The sequence below is a fragment of the Rhinatrema bivittatum genome, chromosome 4, assembly GCF_901001135.1.
Source record: "Rhinatrema bivittatum chromosome 4, aRhiBiv1.1, whole genome shotgun sequence".
Taxonomy (NCBI): domain Eukaryota; kingdom Metazoa; phylum Chordata; class Amphibia; order Gymnophiona; family Rhinatrematidae; genus Rhinatrema; species Rhinatrema bivittatum.
This window is the reverse complement of record NC_042618.1, coordinates 273,676,666-273,694,208: the sequence shown is the minus strand read 5'-3', so window position 1 is coordinate 273,694,208 and position 17,543 is coordinate 273,676,666. Positions and strand designations below refer to the sequence as shown.

General features: G+C 44.5%; 1 long non-coding RNA gene across 2 annotated transcripts in view; it reads right to left on the bottom strand.

Moving 5' to 3' along the window:
• Positions 1 to 17,543, bottom strand: part of LOC115090696 — a 381,113-nt gene that overhangs the window by 49,862 nt on the left and 313,708 nt on the right. For both annotated transcript variants that reach the window (XR_003856471.1, XR_003856470.1), the window contains exon 9: positions 15,434 to 15,560. This is a non-coding gene — a long non-coding RNA (uncharacterized LOC115090696). The remainder of the gene's footprint in view (positions 1 to 15,433; positions 15,561 to 17,543) is intronic.

The window sequence follows — 17,543 nt, the reverse complement described above, 5'->3', positions numbered from 1 at the left end:
AAAGGTGTGGAAGGCTTATTCAGGTGCAAAGCGATGCCTTTAACAATCCTTCACCTTTTAATGATTTCTACTCAATGTGAACTTCCCTGTCACAGGCTGTGCTTTGGGGATGGAGTTCCTGTTTCATTGCACTGTACACAGTTCTTTTAAATATGCTTTCAGTTCACTGGCTTTTCACTATCTACCTGTTTGTTATGGATTTTTTACTGTTCTGGATCAGGTAAACATCCGTGTTTTGCTATCCAGGCAGATAAACTTTCTCTCCAATCAGTCCTCAAGACAAAGATTCTGTAAGTTTGAAATTATTTATTCTACAGGTAAATTATACTTACAATTGTTGCATTTCGAACGTGAGCCCCTAGGCAAGGATCTTTGGTAATTGGAGACGAGGCAGGAGAAGGGGGAAGGGAGTCTCTTGTGTTGCAAGCGTTGGTTTATGGTAGAGGTAGGAAGCATGAGGAACATGAGGCTGATTTAATTTCTTAGAAGAATGGCAGTAAGAGAGAAGGTAAAAACCCAATGCATTTCAGGGGGTATTGCAGAGCGCTGCTGGCTCAGAAGCAAGAATGGAATAAAACTGAACTCTCGTGAGAGCTGCTAAAGGAAACACCTCACAAGCTGGAAGGAAGGGGACAGGGTCCAATGGCAGCAAGCCTGAGAACCATTTAACACAGGGGGAGCATGAAGGGCAGTCCTTTGAACCTATAAGGCACCTAGGAAGAAGTCAGTTAGATTGAGGGGGATTCACGTTTCTTCCGTATGGTGAGAGAAAGTGGAGGGGGGGAGGGAGCTTCTCTTAAAGGCAAAGGCTCCTCTTAAAGGCAAGGGCTCACAGATTTTTATCATGGGTTACAAACCGTGTTTCAGTATTAAAAATCCTCAGAAGGAGGACTGACACTAAACACAGTTAAACTACAATATATATACAGATACAAACATGTACCCACTGCTGGGACAGAACACTGATATAGCACTGTCCCATTGGTTATCCTCCTTCCACCAAGTCTCTGTGATGCAGTTATGTCAATCTCATCATTTGCTGCTATACATGCTAACTCTCCCATCTTACTTCTTAGACTTCTGGCATTGGTATACAGACATTTCAAAGTGTGTTTTTTTGTTTGATTAACACCTCGCTTTTCACTTGTTAGGATAATTCGGAAATCATTAGCTTCGGTCGATTTTTTTACATATAGGCACATGGACTACGTTTGCTTTTAATGGAACCTCTCTGTTGGGATGCCCTAACTCTCCTGTTTCATTAGTATCTTCAATGGATACATTTCTCTGAAACCATGCACTGCTGAGTGACTGTCGGCTTTCCCCCCTTTGTTCTAGTTTAAAATCTGCTCTATCTCTTTTTTGAAAGTTAGTGCCAGCAGCTTGGTTCCACTCTGGTTAAGGTGCAGCCCATACTTTCAGAAAAGTCTCCCCTTTCTCCAAAGTTTCCCCAGTTCCTTACAAGCTGAATCCCTCTTCCCTGCACTATCGTCTCATCCATGCATTGAAACTTTAGAGCTCTGCCTGCCTCTGGGGACCTGCACATGGAACAGGAAGAATTTCAGAGAATGCCACCCTGAAGGGTCTGGATTTCAGCTTCCTACCTAAAAACCTAAATTTGGCTTCCAGAACCTCTCTACCACATTTTCCTATGCCGGTGCCCACATATACCACGACACCTGGCTCTTAGCCAGCATTGTATATAATCCTATCTAGGTGATGTATGAGGTCTGCCCACCTTCGCACCAGGCAGGAAAGTTACCAGGTGGTCCTCATGTCCACCAGCCACCCTGCTATCTACATTTCTAATAATTGAATCCCCAACTGTGATGGCTGGCCTAACCCTTCCCTCCTGGGCAGTAGCCCTGGGAGACTTGTCCTCAGTGTGAGAGGACAATACATCACCTGGAGAGCAGGTCCTTGCTACAGGATCACTTCCTGCTACTGGGAGACCTTTCTGATCCAAGGCAGCACTGGGGCTGCCAGACTGGAATTGGGACTTGGTTACTATGTCCCTGAAGGTCTCATCAGTGTACCTCTCTGTCTGCCTCAGCACCTCCAAGTCTGCTACTCTAGCCTCCAGAGATTGAACTTGTTCCCTGAGAGCCAGGAACTCTTTGCATGGAGTGCACACATACAATATCTCACCGGCGGGTAAAAAATCATACATGTGACACTCAAGGCAAAAGACTGGAAAGCCCCCCCCCCCCCCCTCTTGCTACTGGACTGCTGCCTTCATCTTAGATTTATTGAGTTCCTAGTTAAGTTTAGGATACTAAGGGAGTTGGAATGAGAGTACTTTAAATTTACAGGTGAATTTACTAATTAATCAGCTAGTGTCCTTCAAGGGGATGGATTAAACTTTCAATAAGGGCTTGTACAATAGTATGATTTAGATAAGACCCTGATTAATTCTTTATGAGAATGTGTCTAGGGCCTAAAAATCAAGGGTTGAGTGGGTGGGAAAGACAGACACTAGAATTAAACTATCTCTGGCTTGCTTATACCTCAGACACACACAAACTCTAAAGAATATATCCCTTAATTTCACCTTTCACCAAACTTTTATAAGCCCAAAAATTTCCAAAAACTATACTTACCAATCCTCTTTAACCACCATTAATTAGTCCTCACTCAGTTAATGGAAGGGTTTGAGATTCGGCGCACGCTTCCAGTCCTCATCTTCTGCAAAGGGTGTGGGCCTCTGGAAGCTGGGGCTGTGGAAGTCAATCCCTGGATCACTTGTGTAACCTCTGGACTCCTCTCCCGGGGGATGCTGGGAGCAGTATGCAGATGAGCCTTCCGGGCCTCCTCTACTGCAAAGGGTGTGGGGCCTCTGGAAGCTGGGGCTGTGGAAGTCAATCCCTTGGATCGCTTGTGGTGACCTCTGGACTCCCTCTCCCGGGGGATGCTGGGAGCAGTATGCAGATGAGCCTTCCGGGCTCCTCTACTGCAAAGGGTGCAGGGCCCTCTGGAAGCTGGGGCTGTGGAAGTCAATCCTGGATCGCTTGTGGTGACCTCTGGACTCCTCTCCCGGGGATGCTGATGAGCAGTATGCAGCTGAGCCTTCCGGTCCTCCTCTACTGCAAAGGGTGCGAGGGCCTCTGGAAGCTGGGGCTATGGAAGTCAATCCCTGGATCGCTTGTGGTGACCTCTGGACTCCTCTCCTGGGGGATGCTAGGAGCAGTATGCAGATGAGCCTTCCGTCCTCTTCTACTGCCATTTCAGATTATTACAATCATAATTCATAAGAATAGAGATTTCAAATAACATATCAATTACAATTACAAAATTATCTCTCATATAACATATAACATCGCTATTTATTACAGAAAGGAAAATGGGAGGCAAGATGTATAACAAAACCGAAAATAGGAACTCACCAAAACTATTTCAAATTTAGAAAGGAATAAACCTCTACTTGAGATATTTCCCCTTCTTATTTAGTTCCACTTTATACCCTTTCCCATCCAAAAAACACCTTAACTGCTCTGGTTCTGTAAAAGTAATCTTCTCATTCTAAATTTTAATATGCATTTACACGGATATCTTAGTACCATATTTACACCACGAGATATACTTCAGGCCACAATCTGGAGGAAATTTTGTTCTCTGCTCCTGAGTGGAACAACAATATCCGTGTCTAACCCATACTTGTTTTACTATAGTATTGGTCCATTCTATTTCTAAGAAATATTTTAATACAGATTCCTATCTTATTCAAAGGCAAAAGATACTAATAAGGTACCTCTCGTGTGAATTTCGTTTTGCATCAACATTATTCAATCAGTTCTGATATATTCATTGAGCTTTGCTGTTCCTGAATTTCTCTCTCATTCACAGACAATGCTTTTTAGAGACATAGAGAGCTTTAGTTACCACAGGTAATATATCCGCTGGTATTTTAATACATTCCTTCATGTACACCTTAAACAATTCCATAGGAGAGATCTCTCAATCAGTTAAGTTAACTACCTGCAGATTTAAATAACTTAAGGCGTTTTCAATGTTTTCAAACTTCCTGTCTGCAAAATTTACAGATTTAATTAAATTTACTTGAACTTTTCAAATTCATTTGATTTCCTTCCAGGTATTCAATTCTTTACTATGTGCATTCACTGTTCTCTCATTGTTTAGTCCTCTTTTATTAAGACTCTAAAACAACCTTAGTCAGCAATGAAATTGCAGACTCGATTGAAACTAAGGCATTCCACAGCGAGTCCATAATAATAACAGAGGTTTTTGAAGAGAAAAAACAGTTCCAGGAATTGGTATTACCCGGTCTTGTAATGTGGCGCTATCCTCGATGTCTTGTACAAAGCACCTCTGGGGCTTTAGGAGTCGAGGTATTACCTCCTGTCAGAGGGTCTCAGTCTCCCTCATTCACACCCTCTCCACTTCCTCCGTCACGCTTCAGGGTCGGCTCCTCTCTGCTCTTGGTCCCAAAAACCGCGATACTTCCTCCATCTCGACCCTCATCTGACCTTGGGGCGGAGACGGCGTTGCAGGAGCCCCCCGGGCTTAGCGATATCATCTTGGCCATGGGAGAAATGCCGAGCTTCTGGCTTTCTCCCAATGCGGCCCCTCGCTTCCGGAGTTTTTGGGGTGGATTCAAAAAAGCTCTCGATTTTCGTTGCTGGTTTATCTTCTTCCTTCACAGGTAAAATGTTCTATAGTTTAGCTTTCACTATGAGGCATCTGGAAGGTCCAACACGGCAATATTCAAAGAAAACAATCCAGAGGTATATGGGAGCTCTTTCGATCGTGTCTCATGCAGAGGCCATCTTGCCTCCCTGGTTGGGGTCCAGGAAGATTTCTGAAACTTCCCTCAGGTTTCTACAGAGAATGAGAACATTTACCAAGTCCAAGAGATCCTTGATGTCAGAAGAAGAGGCCGGAGGTGGGAGTATTTGATTTCATGGGAAGGCTTCGAATTGGAGGGAAAACTCCTGGGAGCCTTCCACTCACATTCTGGAAAAAAATGTGATTCAACAATTCCATAAGGAACACCCCAAGAAACCCAGACTCCCTGGGAGGAAGCCTAGAGGAGGGGGGTACTGCTATGGGAACCGGCTGTTGTAAGCTGCAGCCGGCTCCCTCCACCTACCAATGTGGCTGTCCGCCACTTGCGCCTGGGTACTCTCGCGGGCCGCGGGGTGCCGTGGTCACCATGTTCTTCCTGCTCAAGGTCTCCTGCCTGGTCTCTGATGCTGCTGCTCCTTCTCAAGCATGCACTCCTCTCGTGCAGGCCCCCCACTAGGCCTCTGCTGCTAATCTTTCCCGGCTGCGCGCTCCCTCAGTGCAGGACCTACATCAGGCCTCTGCCTCTGCCGTTCCCTCTCAAGCCTAGAAGAGCCGGTGCCCTGTCCAGTCCCACAGGAGTGCCCACGTCCCTAGGTGCATGCGGCCTCTGATGCAATTTATGGGAAACACTATGGGAGGAGCTAGCGCCCCTCCCTCCTGACACGGGGACTGTTAAACCGAGGCCTTCCTGCAAGCCCTCGTCTTGGGTATCTCTCTTCGTTCTGCTTAGCTCGGTTCCTGCTTGCATTCCTGAAACCTTCTCCTGAATTCCTGCTTCGTCCAGCTTGACCTCTGCTTTGTTCCTGACTACAGAGTTATGCTGCCTGCCAAGACCTCTGCATTGTTCCTGACTACCGAGTCACGCTGCCTGCCAACACCTCTGCCTTGTTCCTGACTACCGAGCTCCGCTCCTGCCCTGCCAAGACCGCTCCTTTGTTCCTGTCTACTGAGATTCACTGCCAGCCCAGACCTCTACTTGTTCCTGTTTCATGAGATGAGGAAGAATTGGAATGTCACAATCCTTTCATAAACTTCAATACTAATGGGTGGATAGAAATTGGAGCCCCTTCTACCTGCTGGGTAATATGCCACAATGGTGCTAAGGCTGGAGGATGCAAGGAGGAACAGGAATTGAAGTTAGTTCCTTGGGCCACAAGAGAAGAGATCCAGATGACTGGTCTTGTACCGTGTCAAAACCCTCTTAAACTTGAAACTGTAGAATCTTCTGATTGAAGGCTTTTTTAGCTGAAAACAGCACATCCTCCAACTCCTTAGGAAGAAGTAAAAAGGAATCTACTGAGAGTTCAACATTTATGCTGTGAGGGCCAGACATGGCAGTTCGGACAGCAGAGCCTGCTGACCTCCAGTGCGTTAGCAGTTGGAGACATCCCAGTGGAATTGCATACTGGATCAATAAACAGTTGAGATATGGATGCCACATTTGTCATGGCCAAGCCAGTGCTATGAGGATTACATTTGCCTTGTCCTAAAGGACATTCTAAACAGTCTTGGCAATGAGAGAAAATGGTGGATATGCATAGAGTAGACTGATGCTCCAATGACATGACAAGGATTGAACTTTGACCCAAGCTGAGGCATGGTACTCACAGAGGGACAGGCTTTTATCTAGTTGGCAATGCAAGGGAACAGGGCTACCAGCAGGATCTCTAAGTCACAGGGCTTGGAGGACTGAGCATCAGGTGTTATAATTAGTGAGGTTTGGGTGGACCCTTGGACACTGTGGCACCTGACCACGCCCACGGGGGGGAAGTCCCGTGAGGGGCCACAGGTCAGGCTCAGCTTAGGACACACAAACACAGTGAGTGATCTTTTATTAGACAATGTGATGAAACTACCAAAGGTGGCAGTAGTGTGCAGCAGAAGTAGCCCCGGCTGGGCTAGTATCCCTCAGGCACTGGAACAGCGACACCGCCAGTAGCAGTGCTGTAGTGGAAAGAACTGAGAATAATGAGTACAGTGGAATAAGCACAAAGCCCCAGTATGGAGAACCCCAGGATAGGGAGAGCAGGCCCTCGAGGAGCGAGTACCTGATCCCTGAGAGCTGAGAGGCTTGAAGGTAATGTACTCACACAGCGGTTCCATGTAGGAGATGGCACTAGGGCTGGAATAGAGGCAAGCCCTCAAGGAGTGAGTACCTGGTTTCAAGGAACAGCTCTGAGGTGAAGATGGTAGTACTCACTGGTGTTGAAGATAGCAAATCCTTCCAAGCAGAAGAGAAGGTAGGAGCAGGCAGTGAGTCAGGGAACATGGGCCTCGAGGAGCAAGAACCGGTTTCCTGATAGAGACCTGAAAAGCAAGTGAGGCCCCCGAGGAGCGGGTACCCCGTTAGTGTTAAGAGTCCAGTGGAAGATTGGAGAGGCAGAGTAGCTGGGTATGGAGAGCGAATCCCATCTGTAAGAAACCCCCTTGCTAACTCAAAGGCTAGCGAGCATCGTAGGCTTTAATATCCGGGCAGCGTGATGTCATCACAGGGGGACACCCCTGAGGTTCGCGCCAAGTAGGAAATAAGAGTGAGGGCCACGTGGCACGCACACAATGCACCAGCAGAGAATGGTGGGAGGCAGCGCCCAACCGGTCCGGGGACGCTGAGAGAGGACGGCAGGCAGACGCCGTGGCAGCCAGGCATCCATCCATAGCGAGAGGAGGTGCAAAGAAGAAGGCAGAGTGAAGCCATCGGGCAGCAATGGTTGCAACAGTACCCCACTTCAAAGGGCAATCTCCGCTGCGGGTACCAGGTTTGGTTTCCAAGGATGCGAGAGATGAAACTGACGGAGCATCTCTTGTCAAGCATATTAGCCAGAGGCTCCCAAGAATTTTCTTCGGGCTAAAACCTTCCCATAAGAGAAGGTATTCCCAGGTATTGCCTCATTTGTGGGTCATCAAGAATGGCTTCGACCTTCAATTCTAGGTCATCTTCTGCATTGATAGGAGATGGTTCCTGAGATTTGGAAGAGAATTCACTGATGATGAGTGGTTTCAGAAGTAAAAAAATGAAAATGGTTATGGATGTTCAATCCAGGTGGTAACTTCAGACTGTAAGTAACATTGCCAAGACGTCGGAGGATTGTAAATGGTCCAACATAGCGAGGAGCAAATCAAGAGGAGGGTAACTTCAGTCTAAAGTACTTAATGGATAGCCAGATTTTATCACCAGGTTGAAAGACAGGTGACTTGGAATGATGATCGTCATAAAACCTTTGGCTCGATCACTCACTTTGAGTAGCATTGCTTTCGTCTGAGTCCATAATTGATGGATTTCTTCAGCAGTAGATTGAGCTGCTGGGGATGTCACTGAGAGCTTCAGTGGAAGTGGCGGTGATGGGGAATGTCCATATACCACTTCAAATGGTGTTTGATCCAGTTGATGTTGCTTGGATGATAATTAATGGTGATTTCAGCCCATGGTAACAGTTCAGCCCAGTTATTCTGACTGTAATTCACATAGGCCCGAATGAACTGTTTCAGGGTCCTATTCATCCGTTGGATTGAGGATGATAGGCATATGTATAATCTAGAGAGATGTCAAAGAGTTTGCACAGGACCTTCCAGAATCTTGCCCGTGAACTGTGAGCCTCGATCCGAGACTATGTGCTTCGGTAGGCCGTGGAGGCGAAGATATGGACTAAGAATAGCTTTGCAAGTTCCGAGGCTGAGGGTAAGCCAGGTAGTGCCACAAAGTGGGCCATCTTGCTGAAGCGGTCGACTGTGACCCAATGATATTCATACCTCCAGAAAGGGGTAGATCAACTACAAAATCATAGCGCTATGCATCCAGGGCTGTTCCGGAGCTGGAAGAATTTGCAGCAATCCCCACGGTTGGCCAGAAGGAGGTTTGTGCTTGGCACAGTTGGCACAAGATGCCACATAGGAGAATGATTCTTCCTGATAGTTGGCCATCAATAATACTTCTGTAGCTTCAGCAGGGTACGGCGTTGATCAGGATGGCCAGCCAGCTTGGAATCGTGCACCCAATAGAGCACTTTCTTTCTGAGATGCTTTGGCATGATGGCTTTACCAGCGGGCACAGAATGAGTAGCCGCTAAGATGCGGTGCGAAGGTGGCAGACCTCACGCGTCACCTAGATAAGATTTTAGACAGTGCTGGGGAGGAGCCGGTTGTCATGGTACATGTGGGCATCAACGACATAGGAAAATGTGGGAGGGAGGTTCTGGAAGCCAAATTTAGGCTCTTAGGTAGAAAGCTTAAATCCAGAACCTCCAGGGTAGCATTCTCTGAATGCTCCCTGTTCCACGCGCAGGTCACCAGAGGCAGGCAGAGCTCCAGAGTCTCAATGCGTGGATGAGACGATGGTGCAAAGAAGAGGGATTCAGTTTTTGTTAGGAACTGGGGGAACCTTTTGGGGAAGGGGGAGTCTCTTCCGAAGGGATGGGCTCCACCTTAACCAGGGTGGAACCAGACTGCTGGCGCTAACCTTTAAAAAGGAGATAGAGCAGCTTTTAAACTAGAACAAAGGGGAAAGCTGACAGTCGCTCAGCAGCGCATGGTTCGGAGAGAGGTATCTTTAAAGGATACTAATGATGCATTAGAATTAGGGCATCCCGACAGTGAGGTTCCAATAATTAGAAAAGTAGTCCAAGTGCCTGTAACTAAAAACTCACCTGAGCTAAAAAATTCTAACTTATCCCTATCAATTAAAAAGCAGAATGAAAATACCAAACAAAAAACAAACTTTGAAATGTTTGTATGCTAATGCCAGAAGTCTAAGAAGTAAGATGGGAGAATTAGAATGTATAGCAGTAAATGATGACATAGACTTAATTGGCATCTCAGAGACATGGTGGAAAGAGGATAACCAATGGGACAGTGCTATACCGGGATATAAATTATATCACAATGACAGAGAGGAGCACTCGGGAGGAGGTGTGATGCTTTATTTTCGGGATGGCATAGAGTCCAACAGCATAAACATCCTGCGTGAGATTAAATACAAAATTGAATCTTTATGGGTAGAAATCCCTTGTGTGTCGGGGAAGACTATAGTAATAGGGGTATACTACCGTCCACCTGGTCAAGATGGTGAGACTGACAGTGAAATGCTAAGAGAAATTAGGGAAGCTAACCAACTTGGTAGTGCAGTAATAATGGGAGACTTCAATTACCCAAATATTGACTGGGTAAATGTATCATCGGGTCACGCTAGAGAGATAACGTTCCTGCGGAGGCCATTTCAATGTTTGAAGATTTAAAGACTGCCTTTTCCACGGAACCAACAGGAGGGGGGAGGTGACTGGTCTAGGCAAAAGATCCCAGAAGTCAAGCCAGTCCTATCTGCAGAGGCCTGATCTCCTCGTTCCAGCGCTGCTCCTGTTCTGGAGATTAGTAAACAATGGCAGTCCCACCATCGCAGTTTCAGGAAAAGGTATTTTTTCCCATCAAAAGAGCTGGAATGTTGACGTGCATGGCAAAATCCCTTCTGTGGGCATTATTTTATTTTATTTTATTTATTTATTTATTTATACAGTTTTCTGTACTGTTGCACAGAAAAAATTCCATCTCGATGGTTTACACAATTATACTAAAAAGAAAATAAATGAAATAAATAAAAGTTCACATAAAATCATATATTATAAATTATTAAAGACAAGATTAGCTAAAAACTAAATAAAACTCCTTTAATACAAGATAAAAGATAAAAAGTAAGATCATAAAAAAGATGATAGTTGCTGGATGATAATTGATGTTGCTGGAAGATAATTAATGACGAATTCAGCCCATGGTAACAGTTCGGCCCAGTTATTCTGACGGCAACTCACATAGGACTGAATGAACTGTTTCAGGGTCCTATTCATCCATTGGTGAACCCCAAAAAATCCTCTCAGGGCCTTCAGGCTGGTATGTTGGACCAATTCTTGATACTTTCTAACTTTTGGGGATACATCTGGAAGCCATCTTTAGACACAATATAGCCAGGAAAAGGCACGGAGTCTTTATGGAATTCGCACTTGGATAGCTTGGCATAGAGTCGGTGTTCTAGGAGTCTTAGTAGAACTTGCTTGACATCTTCTAGATGAGTAGACAGATTCTGAGAAATATCAAGATGTCATCTAGGTACACTATGACACTCTCTTGTACAACAAATCCTGCAGAATGTCATTCATCATGTTCTGGAACACAGCGGGTGCATTGCACAGGCCAAAGGGCATTACTAAGTATTCAAAAAGACCGTTTTCCGTTTTCCACTTGTCACCACTGCGAATCCAGACTAAGTCAAGTTTAGAAAATATCTTGGCCCCCTGAAGCTGGTCAAACAGCTCTGAGATTAAAGGCAGGGGTAACGGTCTTAATCATAATCTCGTTCAGACTTCGATAGTCGATACAAGGATGTAAGGTTCCGTCCTTCTTCCCCACAAAGAAGAATCCTGCGCTGGCTGGCGACTTTGAAGGTCTATGAAAACTTTCTGTAAATTCTCCTCGATGTACTTGGGCATAGCCTTGTTCTCTATTGCAGAGCGTGGATAGACACATCCTTTAGGAGGTTCAGTGTTTGGTTTCAGCCGAATGGCACAGTCATAAGATCTGTGTGGAGGGAGGATGTCAGCAGCTTCTTTGGAAAACACATCACTGAATGATGCATATTGAGGCGGCAGTCCTGACATCACTGGAGTAGTAGGCATGCAGAGAACAGGAGAAACTTCCTTGAGGCAACTGCCATGACAACCTGGGCCCCAGAGGGACAGCTCCAAGAAGGACCAGTCAAATTGAGGCTGATGCAACTGCAACCAGGGTAACCCCAGAATAATAGGGTGCATGGCCTTCTCTAATACAAAGAAGGGAATTGTCTCCGTATGGAGGGCTCCAGTGCGAAGAGTCACTGGTTTAGTGCGACAAGTCACATCACTGGGCAAAGGCTCTCCATGGATAGATGACAAGAGTAGTGGAGCTTCTAAAGTAATGAGGGGAATCCTCAAATATTCCACTAGGCGTCGAAGTTGCCTCCTGCCCCTGAATCCACAAGGGCAAGAGTTTGGATTGTAGATGGTCCGCAAGTCAGGGAGACTGGTAGAGAGCGGAGGAGAAGGCGTGGGTAAGGCCTAAGAACAGTCCTCTGCAGGACTAAGGCCCGTCCATTTCTCGGACGAATAGGGCATGTTGGGACATCATGACCAGCTTTGACAACAGTACATACATAGGCCATGCCTCTTCTCTCTTTTGAAGTCAAATGACTGCGACTAAGTTGCATCAGTTCTTCTCCACTGGCAACAGGTACTGCTGGAACCATCCGAAGTAAAAGTTTAGCATGAGTCTCCTTCTGAACCGGTCCTTAGTAGGCTTGAGTTCTTTTACCTTATCACGAAGCCGGTGGTCAATTCTAGTAGCCAAAGTCACTAGTTCATCCAGCGTGTCAGGTGTCTCACGAGTGGCAAGCTCGTCCTTCAAGCGGGTATTCAGACCTCTGAAGAAGAGAGTTTTCAGGCATCTAGGTTCCCAGCATAATTCTGTATGCATCCTAGGGTACTGAAGGAACTTAAAAAATGAAATTTCTGATCTATTAGTTAAAATTTTTAATCTATCATTAAAATCATCCATTGTACCTGAAGACTGAAGGGTGGCCAATGTAACCCCAATATTTAAAAAAGGTTCCAGGAGCGATCCGGGGTAACTATAGACCAGTGAGCCTGACTTCAGTGCCTGGAAAAATAGTGGAAACTATACTCAAGATCAAAATCGTAGAGGCATATAGAAAGACATGATTTAATGGAACACAGTCAACATGGATTTAACCAAGGGAAGTCTTGCCTAACAAATCTGCTTCATTTTTTTGAAGGGGTTAATAAACATGTGGATAAAGGTGAACCAGTAGATGTAGTGTATTTGGATTTTCAGAAGGCATTTGACAAAGTCCCTCATGAGAGGCTTCTACGAAAACTAAAAAATCATGGGATAGGAGGCGATGTCCTTTGTGGATTACAAACTGGTTAAAAGACAGGAAACAGAGAGTAGGATTAAATGGTCAATTTTCTCAGTAAAAAAGTGTAAACAGTGGAGTGCCTCAGGGATCTGTACTTGGACCGGTGCTTTTCAATATATATATAAATGATCTGGAAAGGAATACGACAAGTGAGGTTATCAAATTTGCGGATGATACTAAATTATTCGGAGTAGTAATTAAATCACAAGCAGACTGTGATACATTGCAAGACTGGAAGATTGGGCATCCAAATGGCAGATGAAATTTAATGTGGACAAGTGCAAGGTCTTGCATATAGGGAAAATAACCCTTGCTATAGTTACACGATGTTAGGTTCCATATTAGGAGCTACCACCCAGGAAAAGAACTAGGCATCATAGTGGATAATACTTTAAAATCGTCGGCTCAGTGTGCTGCAGCAGTCAAAAAAGCAAATAGAATGTTAGGAATTATTAGGACGGGAATGGTTAATAGAACGGAAAATGTCATAATGCCTCTATATCGCTCCATGGTGAGACCGCACCTTAAATAGTGTGTACAATTCTGGTTACCGCATCTCAAAAACGATATAGTTGTGATGGAGAAGGTACAGAGAAGAGCAACCAATGAGGGAAGGCTGAAGATGTTAGGGCTGTTCAGCTTGGCGAAGAGACGGCTGAGGGGGGATATGATAGAGGTCTTTAAGATCATGAGAGGTCTTTAATGAGTAGATGTGAATCAGTTATTAACACTTTCGAATAATAGAAGGAGACTAGGGGGCATTCCATGAAGTTAGCAAGTAGCACATTTAAGACTAATTAGAGAAAATGTTCTTTCACTCAATGCATAATGAAACTCTGGAATTTGTTGCCAGGGGATGTGGTTTGTGCAGTTAGTTTAGCTGGGTTTAAAAAAGGTTAGGATAGTTCTTGGAGGAGAAGTCCATTACCTGCAATTAATCAAGCTGATTTAGAAAATAGCCACTGCTATTACTAGCATCAGTATTATGGGATATGCTTAGTTTTTGGGTACTTGTCAGGTACTTGTTGCCTGGATTGGCCACTGTTGGAAACAGGATGCTGGACTTGATGGACCCTTGGTCTGACCCAGTATGGCCATTCTTATGTTCTTACTGTTCTCATATGAAGAATTCCACGTTTAAACCAGAACTTCTTCTGCTTCTATAGGAGTACAAAGGCTTACCTGGTTGTGAGTGTGTGCTTTGTGAAGATGAGTAGAAAAGTCTGGCAGATGAACCTTAAACAGGGGATACTTGTTCAGGGATAAGGTGTAGGAGACAATGGCATTGATAAGGCAGCAATCAGTCTACCTTAAAGTCATTGTCAGCAGCAGCAGGGGATCAACTGATAGTACTTCTCCTATGAGCATCTGTTCTTCTAAAACTGTCCTTTCAATGCTTTTCAGTGCTATCAAGCTACTCTCACTCTCTAGTAGCAGCAGCTTCCTGACAGAGGTTGACAGAAGGAGAGGTGGCAATCAAAGGCCCAGTAGTATTGTAGCCTAAGCCAGGGACCAGTTTTTTATGTCTTTGATGCCCATCTCCCCTGTTTCTATGACAATTGAAAGGGGAGGGAGACATGAGGGGTGGGAATTCAAGTTATGTTCCTCCTCCAAAATGGTTTCATGTCATAAAGGACAGTTGGGTCCTGAAAATGCTGGAATATGGCTACCACTTATGCTTCTTTTTTGCCCTTCTATTGATGTTGGTCTCAGTTCTGACTCTTCTCAGCCTGCCTCAACTGCAGTGATTGAGCGTGAACCTTTGTAGGAATGTGGCCTGGGATTCTGGTGTTTTCTATTCTCAAGAAATCTGAGAGGTTGAGGCCTATTCTTGACTTATAGAAACTGATTAAATTGTTGGTTGGAAAGAGGTTCAAGGTGAACTCCATCCAGATGATTTTTCCCTTTATTCATGTTGCGCCCGTCCGTCGCAGACGGCTGCGGACCGATCTGCCTTACCTCTTTTCTACCCTTTTCCCTCCTCCTTGGGCAAGATGGCTGCCCTCACGGTGCCGAGTGCCGCAACCCTTGGGGTCTTCTATCCCAGCATGGGCATCCGAGTCCGCCATGCTCCTTCCCGTGGCTTCCTAGGGTGTGCGGCCCGTACGTTGCCCTACGCCTATGTACATGTCATGCCGCGGGACCTCGGCGGGCCCCCCCATCTGTGCGGCAGGTCGAATGAAGAAAGGACTAACGAAAGCAGCTGCCAAGCCAAAGTCCCTGAGCTATGCGCTAGTAAGACTTTTACTGAGATCTGAGAGCTGCGTTCTATGTCAGCACCATAAGATGACATCACCCACACATATGTTTGATTCATGCCTGCCTGCCACAAAGAGGAAAACACAGGTTCAAATGTACCTGAGCTTGCAGAAGGTGAAAATAACCACCAGAAAGTAACATGGTGATTTCAAATGAATTCACTGCGCCACACTGTTTCTCCCCCCTATTTAACCCACCCCCTCTTTCCTTGTGGATGAAAGTATGTGTGCCTATGAAAAAAGTGCACAAACTTTTATCCATTCTAAGGGTTGCAATCTTGAAAATGAAGTTTTATGAAAATAGGAATGGGTTCACCTGCATTAAAACCTTTAAAATTGTTGTCCCTCATGTATTATTTTAGCAATACATGTATACATTGTCATACCAAGAGAGCTTGCCTGAATCTGAATTTGTTCTTACCTTATTCCTTGAAAGCCAACTCAATGTCATTCCCCATGCAACCTTCCATAAAAAATACATTGTTTGAAGCCTGGGGCATCCTGGGATTTTTGTTTCTGTTCTTCTTGAAAAGCCTCCAAGTTCACTGCTTTCAGGAGAAACTATATATTAGCTGATGACCATTTCATAAAGTATTCTCTTTTATTTAATAGAATTTGAAATATAGATTGAACTATTGGTTGGAGAGACAAGGGAGGAAGAGGGAAAAGGAAATGTTTTATACACGTTAGCGTATAAAATATTATAAAACAGTATAAAACAGTCATGTTTTATAAACGTTAGCGCTATAAAATATTAAATTTTAAAATGTAATGCCTATCTGGACTTCAGTAAGTCTCTGATACTGTGAAATATAGAGGCAAGTATAAGTTCTTAGAGGAGAAGTCCATTAACTGTTATTAATCAAGTTTACTTAGGGAATAGCCACTGCTATTAATTGCATCAGTAGCATGGGATCTTCTTAGTGTATTGGGTAATTGCCAGGTTCTTGTGGCCTGGTTTGGGCCTCTGTTGGAAAAGGATGTGGGCTTGATGGACCCTTGGTCTGACCCAGCATGGCAATTTCTTATGTTCTTATGTTCTTGTTTGATATTCCATATTTCCCAGTGGGTGTTATAAAGCAGTATGAAGCATTAACAGTATGCTCAGGTATAAAAAGAATAAGCAATACAAAAGAGCACAAGAGCCATAAACAATGCCATGCAAGGTCCATCAAGCCCCAGCATTCAAGTCTCCAACAATGGTCAATCCAGGTTGCAAGAACCTGGCAGATCCCAAAAAGTAGATCTATTTACGGTCACTCACTCCCAGGGATAGTAATAGCCTTCTTTAGCCTGCCTTGCTAATAATATGTTATGTACTTTTCCTCCAGGGAACTAGTCCAAACTTCTTTTAAACCCCACTATTGCTAGTCACCCTTAACCATGTCCTCTGGCAACAGATTACACAGCTTGATTGTGCAGTTAGCAGGCAAATTTAAAAATGAGTGTGTGTCCTTAACATGCAAGTATTGGCACACAAGCAGAGATATGCTTGAATTTTAAATCATGCCCACACTTGCGCACATATGATTTAAAATTTGCCTACCGCGTAATCGTTTGCTCCTTATTTTAAGAGGTTATTTCAAATAAACCTAGTATCTTCCATAGAGCTTTGCTAGCTTTAACACATGTATGTAAGTAGAATTTAAAACATGCTCACTCGAATATCCCAATTTTTCAAATTAGTCCATCAGTTTTCTTCAATCATCGAGGTAATCCCGACCCCTCTGGCTTCCTCATTCTGCATGCAACCCAGTTGTACCAAGCTCCCTCACTCTGTTGTGGAAGCCCAAAAAACATGAGATCTGCAGATTTTGCTCCTCATCAGGAGCAGCAGCCTAAAGTTACTTGGCTAAGAAGCTGCCATGCACTGTGGGACTCTGGTTTAAAAAATGGAGTGTTAGGCACATGTCAGTTGGCCCCCATCCCGGAATGCCCCTGCACCTTACTCCACCCCTTTTGTTAATTGCTCACATGCATATATGCCCATAAAGTCCAGCTTTTAAAATATGCATTACTTGCCACATGTCCACATTATGGGTATATGGGCTTTTTAGTACAAACAATGCTTTTAAGAATTCAGTTTTCAAGCTGAAAAAATACTTCTCTACAGTTTGCTTTCAAATCTACTGCTTGTTAGTATTTCACAGTGTGTCTCCCTTGTTACAGTATTTTTTAAAAGGGTAATCACTGTTTATTTGCCTATTCCACCCCATTTGTAATTTTATATCACAATCAAGTTCCCTCTCTCAACCATCTCTTTTCCAAGTTAAAGAGTTCTAGCCTGCGTAACCTCTGATATAAGAGAATAGTTACATCCCCTTCATCATTTTTTGTCACAGTCTTCTGCAAACCTCATACCATTTTGGTTGTCTTTCTTGGACCCCTTCCTTTCTGAATCTATCCTATTTAGATACAGTCATCAGAAACTGAACACAGTACTCTAGGAAAGGCCTCACCAAAGACCTGTTATTAGGGGCATTATCACGTCTTTTTTTTTTCTGCTAGTTATGCCTCTCCCTATGTAGCCC